We start from the raw sequence: 18,124 nt of genomic DNA on the forward strand, positions 1-18,124 counted from the left end.
CTCTCTCTAAAATAAATAAACCTTAAAAAAAAAAAGACATCTGTAACTAGTCATAACAGAGAAATGCCAAAGATAAAAGACCTTAAAGTCACTGGGGTACCTGGCTGACTTAGTTGGTGGGGCATGTGACTCTTGATCTCAGGGTCATGATTTTGAGCCCCATGTTGGGAGTAGAGCTTACTTTAAAAAAAAGAAATTAAAAAGATCTTAAAATCATCCAGAGAAAGAGATAAAAAGAAAACAGATTATACACAAAGGAATTAGACTACTTCTGGCTGACTTCTCAGATTGTAATGAAGCAAGGAGGTGGGGGAATGTTATCTTCAAAGTCTTAAAACTGTTGACCTAGAAATGACAAGAATGAGGGAGAGGGTGGCGATTAAGGCTATTGAAATGAAGTAGCAATGGGAATGAACAAATGGGATTTTTTTCAAGGAACTTGGTGGTGTCATCAAGTGGTCTTACAGGTTAAAGAGTAGGTAACCTTTAACCAGAGTTTCAGGGTTTTCATGTTGACTGCCTGAACCATAGTGTTGTCAATGTCAGAAACCGAAAGTCAGGAAGGACAGATTTTGGAAGAGATGTGGATGAATTTAGGAATTCTGTTGTTGTCATTACTACTGTTGTTCCTGAGTATAAATGTGAAACAAGATCTGGGTAATGTAGATGAGTGCTCATCTTAATATCTACAGTTTCCTGGAGACTGGTATTTTGTAGTATTTTTAAAAAATAAAGTAACACGGATTCATGGAAGAAAATGAAGAAATTACCAAAATGCACCAAGGGAACATTCAAGCATTCATAACTAAAGGGTTAACTCCCCTTTGGGATTTTGAATGCCTCCATATTTTAGTAGCAGTAGAACACCCTGGCAGGCATTTAAAGTATAGAGCAAGTGTAGATGCTGATTAATTCTTGATGGTTGACTGAGCATTTGTTTCATCTTTGGTTGAGATGTGTTGCACTTCGAGCAGAAGGGGGAACATGCATGAAACGATGTTCTCAGCACTCTTCCTGCATGCTATATGCCTAATGCAGTGAACTGGGATTCACAAGGCAAATGTCAGCGGTGAATGTATTAACCTCGTTTCCTTGGGAACCACTGAGTGGAGGGGAGAATGCTGGTCACATCTAGCAGCCTGCTATGTGTAAAACAATTAGTTCCAGAATTTGTCAGATGACAGTTCTATTTTTGAGCACTTTCTTATCAATTAGGAGAAAAATATCTGACAGGTGGGATTTCTCAGCAGTTTGGGTGGCAAGTTGGTTTACAAGCAACAGGAAGGCAAGTTTAAACTACCTCCTACCAAGATCATTATATTTTGTTCCTCTCAGTGGAGGGTCTTGATGGATCGGCTCAGGGTTAAGATACAAGCGAGGAGTGAGCAGGCTGACGTTCAGCTCATGCTCCTCGGAATAAGCACAGATTGTGGTGGACATCCTGCTTCACCCTCAAAGTCGGCACACAAAGCTCTGAATTATTTTGCTCTGGTAAGTAACAGGGGTGCGGCGAATGAAGTATTTCTTTTCTGTTTATCATATGGGTTTGGAAAAGAAAGTTTTGAGCAAGAATAATAAAAATAATCAGACCAATGCAGCCATTTATGGAGTGCTATGTGCCGTGCTCAACCTGTACGTCCATCATGTCGGCCAGACACCCCAATGAGCCCGGTGTGGAGGGTCAGAAGACGGCAGATTGGCCTGTAGTACGAGCACGATGAAAGGAAGCAATGAAAGCTGCAAGGAACTCACCATTTAGAAGTCCCATTTCTGTATGTATTGTTATATTTTACTTTCTCTCTATATTATGATGTTTTGTGATCTTCAAAGATCTTGGCTGGAGACAGCCGCCTCTCCCTACGCTAGCCAATGCTTAGAGACAGCCAAAGACCAGGCAGGGGCGTGCCCTTGCTATGCAAGCTAACCAATCCGGAGCCAGACCTCCCTTGTCTGCCCGCCCCCCCAGCCTAGCAGGCAAGATACCACTCTGCCTTAACCATCCCAGGGCCTGGTGCCAGGCAACTAGAGACCACCCCGAGAGCCCAGAGTCTGCCAAAATTATTCAAACTAATCATTCTAGGATGTTCGCCCCGCCCTGTTTGTCCTTCTTGTAGAAACCCCAATAAAGACTGTGTCCCAAACCTTCACTCCTGTCTTCTGCCTCCTGACGCCCCTGGTGTCTTTCCCGTGTGACCTGATTGGCGTGCCTTCTGTCTCTAGGACCTGTGAGTGAAGTAAACTTTTTGTTTTCCTGAGCCTCTCTTTGTCTCCTCTTGTGGCCACACCTGACAGACATCTCATAAAAGAATACACAACACTGTGGGTAATAGCCATTTTCCACAAACTTACCAGTGCTTATGCCCATTTTAAGTTAAAAAAAAAACTGAGTTGGAAAGAGCTTAAGCCCTCATAGTTTGTTAAGGGAAGAGTAGAATTTGAGCCTGGGTTTGTCTGTCTGCAAGCCCCACTCAAACCGTGCTCCCTCGCTGCTCAAATCACAGGCTCCAACCAGCGGCACGGGCTTCATCTGGGAGCTTGGTAGCAGCCTACAATCTCGGGCCCCACCCCAGACCTAGTGAATTCGATTCTGCCTTGTAACCAGACCCCAGGTGGTCCCAAGGGAAGCTGGAGAGGCTCTGTTCTCCACCCACTCGACCAAGCACCATTGAGTGGGGAAATAACCACAGGGCATTATGGGAGTAACATCAACGAAGCCAGACAGAGAGGGTCTGGGATTCTAGAGAAGGAAGCTGGTGTTGAGGGCTGCGATGGCCAGAGAAATCTACCCAAAGGAGGTAGAACCTATAGGGAGTAGTTAGGATTCAAATCCATTAGCATTTAAAAAAATTTTACCAAACCATTCTTCTCACCTAACCACCCCATTATTTCCATACACAGAAGCCACTGAGGTCTCCATAAACTGCCCCAGGTGCCATATTTTCCTGGAGCGCAACATTTTTTCTATGATGTGGTGAGTGCCTGCATAGGGAAGTGAAGACAGCTTAGGTGACAGGAGGGAGACTGTCTCCTGTCCCTGCTGGTACAGGGACATCTGCGCAGCAGTCTCAAATCCTGCTTGGAAGTAGGTGTGCTAAGGAGTCATTCACTTCACCATTCCTGTGTCCCTCTCAACGCCATCTTGTAGCCCACATTAGAAAAAGCCGGTCTCCAAGAAGCACTTTCTATATTTAAACTTAAAGATGGAGTAAACATTTCTTGAAATGCTTATTTCGAGAAAACGTGCACGTTTTTAGGCACAGGCAATGATTTAAGTGTATCTGCTAACACAGGACTTTTTTTTAAAGCACGTGATTCTTTTTCTGCACACATGGGAGAGTCCTGACCCACGTTTGTTCATATGCCTATTTACAAGAGAGATAGAAGAGCCACTACCAATGCCAGCTAACTGTTAAAAGGCCAATCCTAAGACCTTGGTCCGTTTCCACGGCACCTGCAGTCCATCAGCCTATGGGGGCCTCATGAGACCCTCACCATGCCCAACCCCAAGCAACCAACTTACACAGCCTCCTCGACGATGAGCCGATTCAAAATATCCAGGCCCTTCTATCAGCCTGCAGCCCTGCTTTATTTTTCTTCATAGCACTTACCACCACCAGACTTGGTTTTCATAGTTTTTGTTATTTGTCTGTTTATAGTCCATCTCCCTGCCACTTAAATGCAGGGATTTTGATGTTTTATTCACCACTGAATCCCCAGCATCTAAAATAGTGTCTAACACAATAACCACTGGTTGAATAAATAAACTTGTGTGTAAACAGAAACCTAAATGAACATGCTAGTTAACAATCACCAAACGCGTGAGTGATTTTTAGAGATTGGAGCATCAAAAATTTCACACAGCATAGGGAAGACTGTGGTGATGGCAGGGACACCTCCCTGGCCTGGGGATTGGCATGGGCCTTATTAAATGTGCCCCTACAAGAAAAAAACAACGTAGGCAGGAAGAGAAAGAAAAAATAGGCAGAAACATCTGAGTAAATGGTCCGACAGGTGTATTCCAAAGCCTGGAAGAACACGTTGTCTCTTTTTGGCCACATTTTGGCACTGGCTAGAAGAGTGCCCAGGCCTGCTCTCTGTGCACCTAAAGAGAACCTCCTGGTGCCACTGCTGAAATGTTGTTGGTTAAAAACAACAAGAAGCTCCCAAATACTTGATGTTGCTCACAGTCATCATGGTAAGCGGTCCCAGAGTATGCTCCATGTACAATGGATTCAATGAGCTCATTCCTTCTATGAGGGAGGGGAAGGAAAAGGGAGCCAAGGAAGCATGCTGAGGCCCAGTGACACAGCTTTGGCAGGTGGCCTCGCTCCTGATCAGGACAGAGTGGAAATGCTATGGGGCCTCAACATGGCTCTACGAGAAGTCAGGGAATGTCTCCCAAAGAACATTCCATGGCAGAGTCTTGGGACATGGGGTGCAGATATCAAGTGCTCCAGGGTCAAACATGATTTAGAAAGCCTCAGTTAACCAAGTTAGAAGGTTTTCTTCTGTACAGAACTCCTCAGGTCTTTAATATGCTAATTCAGATTATGATTCACTTCATGATTGTGATCTAGAGAGAAATGGGCAGCAAAACAGAGACTGGGGGATAAAATCAACAGGCACTGGTGATGAATTAGAAGGGAATATGGTTTCCAGCCTGCCCCCAAGGTCCTCTGGCTCATGCAGTGGGCCATGTGCCAAGACTGGGAGGCAAAGGCCCTTGTTTAGAAGGGAAGAACATGGCTTTGGTTTAGGCATGTTGAGTAAGGGAAGCCTTTGAAAGAGCCAAGCAGAGATGACAATTGGAAGTGGAGATTTTGTTGACATTTTAGGCTGGATGATTCTTAATTTAAAAAGTAATTAATTAACTAGTCAATTAATTAAAAGCAGTGGAGATTTTGAACTCCAGGGAGAGTACTCTTCTGCAGAGTTGGGATGAATGAGGGGTCTCGGGCTGCCCTGAGGGCCTCCGGGGAACCCAGTGCTGTGAGCCATCTCTGGAGGGGCCATTTAGGGGCCGTAGAGCTGCCATCTCCCCTTACCTCAACCTATCTAACTCTCTTGATCCTTCAGATAAATTACAAACTAAGCTTCAGAATTCAACATGGGATCAACATATGTACATTGAACTATTTTTAAATGAAGGATGGCAAATAAATGTCATTTCAAATGCCAACTCTAGTAATCAACAGTAGCTGCTGGTGAGTGGTGGACATCTCAGAGACCACGCCCAGGGCCATGGCTGAATAATGACATCTGCCCAGATCTCGGAAGGGCAGGGTAGAAAGAGTCCGTGCCACAAATGTGCCATCCTAGGCCTAAGCCTTGTAGGAGGTCTTCAGCCAAGCAATAGGGCACATTCCTGGTCATTTTCCATGATGAAAACGAGCAAAATCAACTGCCTGCATTTGGGAGCTTTTTGTTGCTTTTAAGGAGCAATTTTTCTGCAGTGGCTCTGGGTTCTCCCTGAGCTCAGAGAGTGGCAGGGAGATTGTCAAAACAAAGATGCATTGACTTAGAAATGTATACTTATCTAAACAGAACTTGAGTTACTTCAGTTCTGTCATTTTTGTGAGCCCAACTGAAGTTTTTGTGTTTAAAATTTAGAACAGTATAATAGCACACAAACTGCAATGTATAACATTTTGGTTTGATAAGTACAGATTTCAGTCATGAAATATATTGAATTTGAATAGCTTTACAATGGAAATTTCTTTTTAATTGTTAATTGCTTTAAAACTAGAGGGTGAAAAGGGGCGCCTGGGTGGCTCAGTCGTTAAGCGGCTGCCTTCGGCTCAGGTCATGATCCCGGAGTCCTGGGATCGAGTCCCACATCGGGCTCCCTGCTCTGTGGGAAGCCTGCTTCTCCCTCTTCCACTCCCCCTGCTTGTGTTCCTGCTCTTGCTGTCTGTCAAATAAATATATAAAATATTTAAAAAAAAAAACAAAAAACTAGAGGGTGAATCAAGAAAACCGTGATTATCACTAAATATAATTGCGTGGTATAGAGGAGGATTGCTAAAACTATTCATTTGGTCATGAAACACGCTAGGAACACCTTTCTGTAGAGATCACTGGGTATCCTCAAAAAAGAAAAAAAAAGCAATTTTGCTTAAGTGGGAATGATTCAATAGTGAAGGAAACTGGACATTTCAAGAGACAGAAAAGAGAATTGCTGGGCGTGGTACTCTTATAGGGAAGGGTTGGCCTCAAGACCAAGAACAGGTCAGCCCTGGTCATGGGAGGATAGTCTGTGCACAGAGGAGAGTCAGCAGTGTGGGGGTGAGTGGTGGCCTGGGGAGGTTCTGTTCCCCTTACTTCCGCTGACAGGTAGCAGGAAGCAGGAAGTGAGGTCATAGGAAGTGACGGGATTCAGAGAGGAAACGGATTCTAGGAGAGAGGGAGGCTGAGTGGATCAGGGGAATGGGGCATGTCCACCAACCTTCCCCAGACTTTATGTATTGACTTTGAAATGTATACTCCCCACAGATGTTAAAGCACTATGTGTACACCTGAAACTAATATGATATTGTAAGTCAATTATACCTCAAAAAAATTGTTTTTAATGTGTACTCCTCATGGTGCACAAGAACCGTCACTCATCCCTCCTTGGCAAACAAAGAAGCCTGTCTCCTGCCCCAGGACCTAGCACGCCTCACAGCTGTGCCAGAGCCCAGCTTCTCCGACTGCCACACAATATGTCCTGGTATTTATGGGAATGGGCTTGGGATGAGGTCTCACCCAGTCCAGCCATTTATCAGTGGGATCATTTAGAGCACGTCCCTCAGTCTTTCTAAGCATGTGACATTGGGCACTTGGCTCACCCTCTCAGCTTTAGCTACTTCCTCTGCAAAATGAGTTAACTAATAGTCCCAACCTCAGCTGGGTGCATTGCAGTGATTAATGTGAAATAATATATGTAAGGAGCTTAATTGGTCACCTGCTACATAGTGATCAACAAATGGTAGTATTTTTTTAATTGTAAAGTATTTCCATTTTTAATTGTGCTAACATCACATAACTTGAACTTTGCCATCCTACCCATTTTTTTTTTTTTTTTGCATTTCAACAGTGTTAACTACATTCACATTTTGTGCAGCAGGTTTCCAGAACTCTTTCATCTTGCAAAACTGAAATTCCACACCCATCAAACAACTTTCCATTTCCCTTTCCTCCCCACCCTCTGGCAACCACCGTTCTGCTTTCTTTCTTTGAGTTTGATTATTTTAGATACTTCATATAAGTGGGATCATACAGTATTTGTCTTATTGTGACTGGCTTACTTCAGTTAGCATGATGTCCTCAAGGTTCATCCATGTTGTAGCACATGAGAGGATTTCCTCATCTTTTAAGGCTAAATAATATTCCATATATACCACATTTTGTTTATCCATTCATTCATCGATGGACATTTGGGTTGTTTTTATCTCTTGATTATTGTGAATAATGCTGCAGTGAACATGAGTGTGCAAATATCTCTTTGAAATATTACTTTCAAGTCTTTTGGATATATATCCAGATACAGGATTGCTGGGTCACATGGTAATTCTATTTTTAACTTTTTGATGAACCTCCATCCTGATTCCCTTTGCAAGCACCCCATTTACCAATAGTGCACAGGGTCCCGATTTTTCTACATTCTCATCAACGCTTGTTATTCTCTGTTTTATTTGGTTTTGGTTTTGGTTTTTGATAATAGCCATCCTAATGAGCATAAGGTGATATCTCATGATAGTTTTGATTCTCATTTTCCTGGAGATTAGTGATGTTATGCATTTTTTCATAAGCTTGTTGGCTGCTTATATATTTCTTTGGAGAAATGTCTATTCAAATCCTTTGCTCATTTTTTAATCTGGTTATTTTTGTTGTTGTGTTGAGTTGTGGGAGTTCTTCATATATTCTGGGTATTAAAACCTTGTCGGATAAATGATTTGCAAATATTCTCTCCCGTTCTATTCATTGCCTTGTCACTCTGTTGATTGTAGCCTTTGCTGTGCTGAGATTTTGAAGTTTGATGTAGTCCTATTTGTCTATTTTGGGTTTTGTTGCCTGTGCCGTTGGTGTCAAATCCAAGAAATCATTACCCAAACCAATGTCATCAACATTTCCCCCATGTTTTCTTTTAAGACTTTTATGGTTTCAGGTCTTATGTTTAGGCCTTTAGGGTGTAGTTATTGTTTATATTATTATTATTACTTCTACTCATGCTATCCACAGATGTTCCTGCCATCGATGTAGAAAATTAAGAGCTCACTATCATGCATTTCAATCTAATAAATACTGATTGTGCTTACTCGCATATAAACCTCTCTACTAACTCCAGTAGCAGGAATATAGAAGTAAAAAGACGTGGCCCCTCCTCTCAAATAATGTCTAGTCCAGAAGATAAAATATTCCCAATGCCACCTCATGGCTCACTCGCAGGCTCTGCTCTTGCTGGGGTACAATCATTAATTGTATTTTCAGTTGTGACTACTGCTTAGCTTGTTTCCAGCTGGGCTTCCCCCACAGTCAGTTCACGTGAGACTCAGAGGTGCCTTATTACCACTATAACTCTAGCAATTAAGAGGGCCTTTCCATCAGGCACTTGAGCGAAATGAAAGGACTCTGAAGAAGACACACAAATGAAAAATGTTACTAATGCTGGATGAAGGCTCACCTTTCAGGAACAGTTAATAATGGCAGAGAAGGGCCATCACTTTCCACTCAGTGCGGGCAGCCCTTATTTCCATTAAGTCATCGGCGAGAGGGAACACTTTCTGTTTAGCTCCGGAGTCCCACTGCTGCAGAACCAGCTCCAGGCTCTTCCCTCTGGTGATTTCTGCGGAGACCACAGAGACCACAGTAATTTAACTAGTTGGTTTCTGCAGGTGGAAATCCAGCCCAATTTTCCCTCCTTGCTGGAATCCCAATTTTAGGCTCTCCCTCTTCCCCATCCCCTGAATGGACCTGGGCTTTTCTGTACAGGACAAACATGTTTCTTACCTCCACTAGAAAAAGGCAATGCAGACTTCTGTGAATCTACACCCAGGAAGGAGGCAGCCTTCTGGTCTGGATTAACTCAATAGGTAAAGACTTCAGGAAGCAGGGCCCAGAGAGCGTCGGAGCCAAGATGGAGCCCCTCAGAGCCCACCTGGGAGGGCTTCACAGGTGCACTAATGTTCCTTAAAGAGAAGGCCTGAGGAGGGTTCTAGCTGTGGGGAAGCTCGGAGGCCACTTTCTCCAGGAACAATTCCTAAATGTCTGAGGGCTCCTGGTGGCCTCACAGGATGCTGCCTGGTGCAGGTACAGAGCTGGTGCTGTAACCGCCTGTTAAGTAGTTGGCCTCTGGCAGGAGACGATAACCTCCCTGAACACAGGGTGGGTATTTCTCTCATTGTCCTAGCACAGGGTCCACTATATCGAAGACCCTCAGGATAAGCAGTCCATCAAACGCCATCCTTCTACTTTATTTCTCTTCTTATCCTTAGTTATCTATTTATTGTCTCCTTTCCCCTAGACTGCAAGCTTGAGGAAGACAGGATCTGCTTTGTTCACTGCTGAGTCCCCAGTACCTAGAGAGTGCCTTGTAGCCAGATGTTCTTATGTGAGTGAATGGGTGAAGGGATAGATGTGAGACCCCAAAACTTTCAGAACCAGCTTGCCTTCAGTGTGGTGGGGGCACAGGCATCTCTTTTGACTTTCACTCAGAAGTTAGCCTAACTCCACCTGCCCCCGTCAACAAATATTCTGGGAGATCTATAATTACCGGGGCCCCCTCGTTGGCTCCTTCCTCACTTTGACCACACTTTTCATATCTGGGCTGGGCAAGTGTTCATTCCCCATATTAATCAGGGTTCTCCAGAGAAACAGTACCAATAGGATGCATGGGGGGGTGGAATTTATTTTAAGGAATTTGCTAACACAATTGTGGGGGCTGATAAGTGTGAATTCCGCAGGGCATGATGGCAGGCTGGAGATCCAGGGAAGAGCTGATGTTGGCAGCTTAAATCTGAAGGCAGCCTGGAGGCAGAATGTCTTCTTCAGGAAGGTCAGTCTTTTTCTCTTATGGCCTTCAACTGATTAGACGAGGCCCACCCACATTATGGAACCTAATCTGCTTTACTCAAAGCCTACTGTATTAAATGTCAATCTCATCTGAAAATACTGTCAAGAGACATTTAGCATAATGTTCAATCAATATCTAGGCAGCGTGGCCTAGTCAAGCTGACACATAAAATTTACAATCATACCCACTTTGGTGAACTGGAGGGAAGACCTACCCACACATTCTACTCCCCCCAATACGATCGGCCCACCTTTCTCCAATCCTCAGCCCCAAACTAGAAAGGCCAAGTGGGCCCCTCGCTTTTCTCACTTTCACAAATTTCTTATAGAAACTCCCTAAAAATCTGACCTCCAGACTTCTCTGAGGAAAACAAACCACCTTTCTTTCAAAGCCTGATGACAATTTTGTGCATGTTTTTTATTAGATGTTTGAAGAGATGCAAAGCCTCCCTCGCATGGTTTATATTAGCTTTCTCAAAGGTATCGGCTAAAATTATTTTGAACAAAGGCGATGGGTATTCGATTTCCCTGGGTCCAGCTGGCCCGGCCTTCCCCTCTCATTTCCTTCCCTGCTTCCAGCATGGCAGGAAATGGAGAACACACCATCCTGGGATGCTCCTGCAGCGCATTTGCATCAGATAAGCAGCTTGACTGGAGGGCTGACAGGGAATAATAAAGCACGAGTTATTCACTCCGTAATTATTTCCTCAAACTTATGTGGCCACTGAAGAAAACTTTTATTGCTGGGGGGGGGGGATGATTACCAGACACAGAAGCTCACAACATACATAAAGGAAAAAGAAAAAGAAACAAATGAAAAAGGACGTCATATGGCTTAATGTTTTTAAAAAGTTCTCTTTAGTTCCTTAATCCTGGGCGGTGTGACTTTTCGTGGTAACGGAGGATGCTCTGAGCCACGCCTTAGCCTCAGCTTTGCGATAGTTGCCTGATCCTAGTTCCCCACCCTTACCCAGGGCCCCACTTGGCAAAGCTTTCTGGGGAGCTGGGAGACCCCTTGTCTGTTTTAGAGGGCCCACTTGCTGTGCCTCATCACCATTAAGGGTACTTCCCCAGCCACTCTGCTTGCTATGGGCACCCATATTGAGAACCTACACTACAGTTAGCCTCAAAGTCCTGTCTGTCTTCTTCTCCCAGCAAGTTCGGGCACAGACCTTATTGCCCCTCTTTACCGGTAAGTAAATGTGATTTGGGCAAATTAAGTGTCCTGATCAGGGTGACCCAGGCAGCAGGGCAGGGTGAGGCTCAGGACTGGGGCTGGCTGACCCCAAAGCCCTCCATCTCCACCATACGGAGGCAGAAGTCAGAGAATGTCCTTCCAGCCCAGCTTCCTCCTCTACCTCTGCTCTCAGACTCCTAGTCATGGGAGCTAGAATTCTGTAGTCTCTTCCTCTTCCGCTCACCACCATTTGACTTCAGAAAGGATTAATAAGGGGGGACACCTGGGTGGCTCAGTTGGTTAAGTGACTGCCTTCGGCTCAGGTCATGATCCTGGAGTTCTGGGATCGAGTCCCGAATCGGCCTCCCTACTCAGCCGGGAGTCTGCTTCTCCCTCTGACCCTTCCCCCTCTCATGCTCTCTCTCTCTCTCGAATAAATAAATACATAAAAATCTTTAAAAAAATAAAATTTAAAAAGAATTAATAAGTAATGAATGTGAATTAATGAATCAATGAGGTGTGAATAACTGATATTTGTAGTTTATTTTTTTCCTTGGGTAGATGCATTAGAAGCTTGGCAAAGCCCCCATGTCTGGCTTAGGCCTAAGGACACCTTGTCATTGCCCCCAAAATATTAAAGTTCAGAGTAAACCATGGGTTTCATATTTATTTCATATGTAATTTTTTATGGAATATAAATATAACTTCCATAGAAAAATTTCATATAAAATAAACTATTTTCATGCTGGAAACATGAACTGGAGGAGCTCTGCCTTTTGGGGGGACATGAAAGAATCTTCCTTCCTCCTCTAAAAGCATCCGGTAGGATGCTTTACTCATGAACTCATTTGTGAGCCATTCTCTAGGCGAGATGCAGTCTGTTGTAGATATCAGGGATATTTTATCTTTGAATTCAAGGTCATAATGCTGCCATGCTTGTCTCTACATGTCCATGGGGTCTTGGACATCAGAGGGGCTCAAGCGACCTTTGATAGATAGCCCTTAAATTAATGAATGGGCTCCCTTGTCTGTTTATGCTACATGTAGTCATTGAATACCTGCTCTATGTTGAGCACCCTGCTGTGTGCTGGGGACACAGAAATGAAAAGACAGATGTACTTCTTACTTTAATGGAGTCAATAGCAGGAAAGCAGACACACAACAGGATTGATTGAACTACAGTGTAATGTGCTACAATGAGGAAGGATGGGGTTTGGAGGGACATAGGCAGGTGACGTATCCCCCTGCCTAGGGATCAAGGAAATCTTTCATGAATAAGGCACATTTAAGCTGAGATCCAAAGAGTAATAACTAACCATGCAAAGCCAAGGTGGGGCAAGTAAGGGGATGCAGGGCAAGCAAAGAACTTCAGGGAGACTACTATGTGTACCTAGAGAATGTTGCAAGCAGAGGGAGAAGGCAGAGGGGATTCTGGAGAGTTGGTTACAAAAGGTCTTGTCTACTAGCGTTTTTCAAACTTTTCTTCACTGTAATACACAGCAAGAAATACATCTGAAGTCATAACTCAGGACACACGTGTGTATGAAACAATGGTCACAAAGCACTTCCCCTTACCATGAACAAAGTATTCTATTTCTATTCTGTTCTTTTCAGTGCTGGTTATGACCCCCAAAATTGATTTTACAATCTTCTAATGAGTCTCTACACACCCTTATAAATAATTATTGGGACTATATCCCAAGGTTAGTAGGAAACCATTGATGAGATTTAAGCCAAGAGCAAGCTGGCCTAGTTTCCTTCGTGGAACGATGCTCTAGCTGCAGCCGAGGATGGGCTGTGGTGGGAGTGAGGAGGGGCACCCTAGGGCTGATTGGTTGCTATGACCTGGCTGAGAGATTGGGGCACCCCAAATGCAGGCAGTGGCAGTATGAGCAGAGAGAAATGGGTTGATTTTTGAGATTCTTAAGATGGAGAATAGATCATTGGTTGGCGGCATGAAGTGGGGACAGGAAGTCAAGGAGGACTCCAGGATTCTGTTTTGGTAACTGGAGGGACAATGGTGCTGGTTGTTGAGATACAGAACAATGGGAGAGAGTCCCATTTGGGGGTGAGGGTACTGAGTTCTGGTTTGGGTATGTTGGGTGTGAGATACCCAACAGCTGATTTTCCACGGACTTTATTGCTCAAGGAACAGTGCTGGATTGGGTTTGTGGAATTGAGACTGAGCAGGATCTTGAGGGTGTTTGAAATCTTGGAAGAGAGGTGATCTGTTAGGGGAGATATATGAGGAAAGCAAAGACAGACCCTAGGACATTCCCGGTTTCTTTTCTAGAATAATCCCTGTCTCCAACTAAGAATCAAGTCATCATCTCCCATACACTCCTTACCTTTGGCTAATACTACTCAGATGAGGTTAACACAGACCAGGTTTATGTGTTCGAGCTGATTGTTAAACATTATCTCAAGAAATCTGAGCTGAGCCTCAATTATAGCAAACGAACCTCTTCTCCTGGCTGAACGAGGGGACAGCCCACATGGTATTACTAACCTGGGGGTTGGCTCACCCCTGTGGCTGGGCCACGTAACTTCAAATGTTTTCCATCTTGGCTGCTTTTGAACTAAATGTATTCCTCATGCTGTAGAAGGCATGTGTTTGATGTTATTAGAAACCTGAACAATAAAAATATGTTGAAAATTATTAGAAGTTTGGAGCAGCTGGTATTGAAATATTTTGGCCCTAGGTTTAAATCAATGAGTTGGCTTTCTCGATAAGGAGCGGTATTCAATTTCAGCCCCTTGATTTAGCAAAGGACTTGGCTGCAGTCTAGGAAGTGGCCTGAAATCGCAGGTTTGGTCTGTCTCCCTGTCCCTCCCTCTACCTCACGGTCCTTGTCTGCCATCCCTGCCCATCACATCTATGTCTCTGGGGTTCAAAACAGAAATGGGATAAAATTGACACATACAGGTACAATGCTACTCATTTTTCAAATTGACCGTTCTTATTAGAAAAAATAAGGTGTGAGCGTTCTTATTAGAAAAAATAAGGTGTGTCACCTGCAGAAAGCTTCACACATATTGATTAGCAATGGAAGAAAAGGAAAATTATTCACCCATTCAGTGAACATTTACTGAGCATCTACTAAGTTGTAGAACCTGGGGTACGTGCTGGAGATACAAGAGTGACCCACACCAACAGGTTCCCTGTCTTCTTGTGATCAGTGCTTAGAAGGGAGCCGGGATATGAACTGTCAGGCGGATGGCTGTTAACACTGTAGATATGATGGACAGGAAAGGACTCACTGCCAAAGTGACTTTTGAAGAAAGTGAGGGAAGGACATGTGAGGAGAGCGGGGGCAGGAGTTTTTCAGATAGAGGGAAAGGCAAGTGCAAAGGCAAGTCCTGAGGCAGGACCTTACCCTGTTTGTTGGGCGCACGGCAAGGAAATCAGTGGAGGAGCGGAGTGAGAGAGGAGGGGGAAGAGGGAGATGCTGACAAAGAGGGAAGCTGTGGCTGGAGGATGGTCTTTCCAGATTAAGTAACAAGCTTGGCTTTCGCTCTCATTTCTGAGTGAGTTTGGAGTCAGTGGAGCAATTGAAGCACAAAAGTGACTTGATCTGATTTCCGCTTTACCAGGAGCCCCTGGCCACTGTGCCGAGGCGGGGCTGTGGGAAGTGGGGGCTAGAAGCAGGCAGATGGCCAGAGAGAACCATCGCGAAAGGTCTTTGTTTATAACGCACACATTTATAAATGGAGGATCAAACCCTACAAACTCTTCTTTAACCTTCATTTCCCACTTGATATTTCATGAACATCTTTCCCTTTCCACACCCTTGAATATCTGTCTCCAGTGTGATTTTTGATGCCTGACGCAGTTCTGGTTTAGGACGTTATATGGCAGAGCAGAAGTAATAAAAGCCAGCCTGACTTGCACTCACCATATCCTAGGCACTGCGGTGTCCCTGCCAAGAGCACTGGGAGACAGGGAATCTCATTATGCCCATTTTCAGGTGAGGAAACCAAGGGCATGGGACTCACCCAGCTTCATCATGGTTTGCAAATGGCAGTTAATATTTAACCCAAGCACAGAGACTCCAGGTCCCGCCTCTCTGACCGCCTTACTGTCACTGAACTTAGAACCCACTTCTGCCTTTTATGAGTACCATTGCCATAAACATCCTTGTGGCTAAATCTTTGCAAATATCAATAACTGTTTCCCTAGAATCAATTCCTAGAGGGGGAATTTCTAAGTCAAGTCTTTTAAGGTGACAACAGGTTATATTTGTTTTGTAAATTAAACAAGTATGAGCAAATCGTCCCAGATGCTCAGAGGGACCATGTACGATATTGAACACAATGGATGGTAGTCAATTTCAAAGCAATGATTACCACTGCTCTGATGAGGTTTCTTTGAAGTGTGACTCCCTGGATACAAGAACAAGAACTTGGATGAGCTTTAGCAGGCATTTCTCCAGATTAAGCCCTTTGCTCCAAGGGGGCCACAGTAGGTTGGTCTTCAGCAGATGTTCACACCAGGGATTGTCTCTTGGAGATCCAGGCGGGCAGGCATTTCCTGAGTGGCTACACTGCACAGTGCCGGTGAGCTGGGAAGAAAGGGGTCATGACATCCTAGATGTCCCCTAGCCCAGGGATGAAAGGATGTTAACTGGAGGGGCATTCAAAGACCCACTTGGCCACTTATTAGCCCTGCCACCCCAGACAGGGAAGTTATTCAATCTCTCTAAGTAGAAATACCTCCTACCTGGGGGTTTGTGGTAAGGGTTAAATGAGATAGTCTGCTGTGCTAATACCTGGCCCAGTCCAGGCTCTGGGGAAAACTGTGGCCCAATAGCACCAGCAGGCTCGTTCAGATTTAAATCCTAAGCCCCTCTCTCCTCTTCTCGGGCTTCTTTTCCTCCACCCAACCCACTCCTACCAGAACATAAATAGGCATTGGAAGGAAATAATGGGCTTGTATGGAGTACCTAGAGCAATCAGATTCAGAAAAACACAAAGTAGAATGATGGTTGTCAAAGGCTGAGGAGAGAGGAGAATGGAGAGGTGGGTAGTTTTGTAGGCCACATTACTGAACTATACACTTAAAAATGTGTAAGATGGTAACGTTTATGTGTTGTGTATTTTACCCTATTTTTTAATGGAAATGAGGTGCTTAATATCATACCTTTCCCATTACACTGTTAATTTTGATGGTCAAAGCATGAGTGCACCTTATGTTTTCTGGTTCTAATTTCCAAAGCTCCTTCGTGGCACCTTCTTAGTGGTCCCGCAACAACCACAGGAGGCAGGTGTCACGCTCCCTTCATTTTGTATCTGGGGAAAAGGCAGTGCTGAGAACTTAGCTTGCATCTCCCTGTTCTAAAATGTAGGGTTGTTTTATTATCAGGTGTGCTGAGGCCAACAGATCAAGAGATGACCGCCATTGAAAAGATAGTTTATTGCTCTCAGTTCCCAAGAGGAGGGGCACACTGCACCAAGGGAGGCCTCCTGGGGAAGCACCAGGGTCAGCTAGGAGGGAGAGGGAGAGGGGACGGAAGTGGGCAAGAGCTTTTATTGTGGTTTCCATGGGGAAAAATGGGAGAGGGAGGGTGAGCTGGTTTAGGATCAGGCTCTGGGACACAAGGGCTGCCCCTGGTTGTCCAGTCCATGGCTGGGGTAATCAGAGCAAGTGGGCAGTAACCCAGAGTGTGGGCTCCCCATAAGGGGGGTGGTGGGGGTATGGGCTCTGAATTGGTGATTTGTATTTTGAAAAGCGTGCTCATGGATGAGTTGTTTTCTATCTCTAGGAATTGGCCAACCTTGGGAGGGGCAGTTTCCCCAAGGTCAGTAGGCAAGGCCTGAGGTGCCAGAGCATGAGAATATAGAAAATAAGAAAATCTAGTTAATACGTGCCCCCTTCTCCACATTGAACTGAGTCCCCTTTCTCACGGGGCTGTGTTGCTTCCTAAGGACAAATCTGTGATTTTGTCCCAAACTTTCACCCTATTTGATACCTGCTATCACAGGGGTTCTCATTCCTGGCTGCTCCCAGGACATCACCCGGGGCAGGGGGTGGGGATTTAAAAATCCCAATATCCAGGCCTCACCTCTGGCCAATCATGTCTTCCTGGGGAGAGGAACAGGTACCAAAGCACAGCCAATATTGAACTTCACCCCCTCCTGGTTCCTGGAACCTCCCTCCTCCCATTTTGCTTCTCTTCCCATAACTTTCAGGCTGTTCCTTCCCAGAAGTGGGGTGTCAGCTCTAAGTGCAGTGCAAACTGCAGATTTGCTACAGGAACTGTAGGAATAATGTGGGCCAGGAGATCTCACCAGAGCACTTGGGTTGGGGCTGGAAGTATAGCCCCTCCCTGAGCCCACCCTAAGTGCTGATCCCAGAGGTTGGGGACCGCCCCAGAATACACTTTTATAAAACTACCCAAAATAAGTCCGGGAGATGTACAGCATAGTGATCATAGTTAATAATACCGTATCATATACAGAAAATGCCCTGTTTTTCAAGTTTGTAGTCCATCACTTCACTTTTACGAAAGAACTGCCTTAGTCCATTTTCATTAACTGAAAGAAATCTGAAGAGGATTTTCCATTTTACAAAATAAAGGTGAAAAGCAAAAATAGCATTCATTAAATCTCTAGATTGCTTTGGGTAGTATAGACATTTTAACAATATTTGTTCTTCCAACCCATGAGCATGGGATGTCTTTCCCTTTCTTTGTGTCATCTTCAATTTCTTTCAACAGCGTTTTATAGTTTTCAGAGTACAGGTCTTTTATGTCTTTGGTTAGGTGTATTCCTAGGAGTCTTATTATTTTTGGTGCAATTGTCAGTGGGATTGTCTTCTTAATTTCTCTTTCTGCTGCTCCATTAGTAGTGTCTAGAAATGCAACAGATTTTTGTAAATTGATTTTGTATCTTGTGGCT

General features: G+C 44.5%; 1 protein-coding gene across 3 annotated transcripts in view; it reads left to right on the plus strand.

Moving 5' to 3' along the window:
* The window catches only part of GPR45 (G protein-coupled receptor 45), an 84,585-nt gene that overhangs the window by 37,436 nt on the left and 29,025 nt on the right, over window positions 1–18,124 (plus strand). Inside the window, exons 2-3 of one of the 3 annotated variants that reach the window (XM_027620634.2) lie at window positions 9,503–9,589; window positions 9,942–10,033. The exons of the other annotated variants lie outside the window; for them this stretch is intronic. The gene's annotated coding sequence lies outside the window, so the exon portion shown is untranslated. The remainder of the gene's footprint in view (window positions 1–9,502; window positions 9,590–9,941; window positions 10,034–18,124) is intronic. 3 annotated transcript variants of the gene reach the window in all.

The sequence above is a fragment of the Zalophus californianus genome, chromosome 8, assembly GCF_009762305.2.
Source record: "Zalophus californianus isolate mZalCal1 chromosome 8, mZalCal1.pri.v2, whole genome shotgun sequence".
NCBI lineage: Eukaryota > Metazoa > Chordata > Mammalia > Carnivora > Otariidae > Zalophus > Zalophus californianus.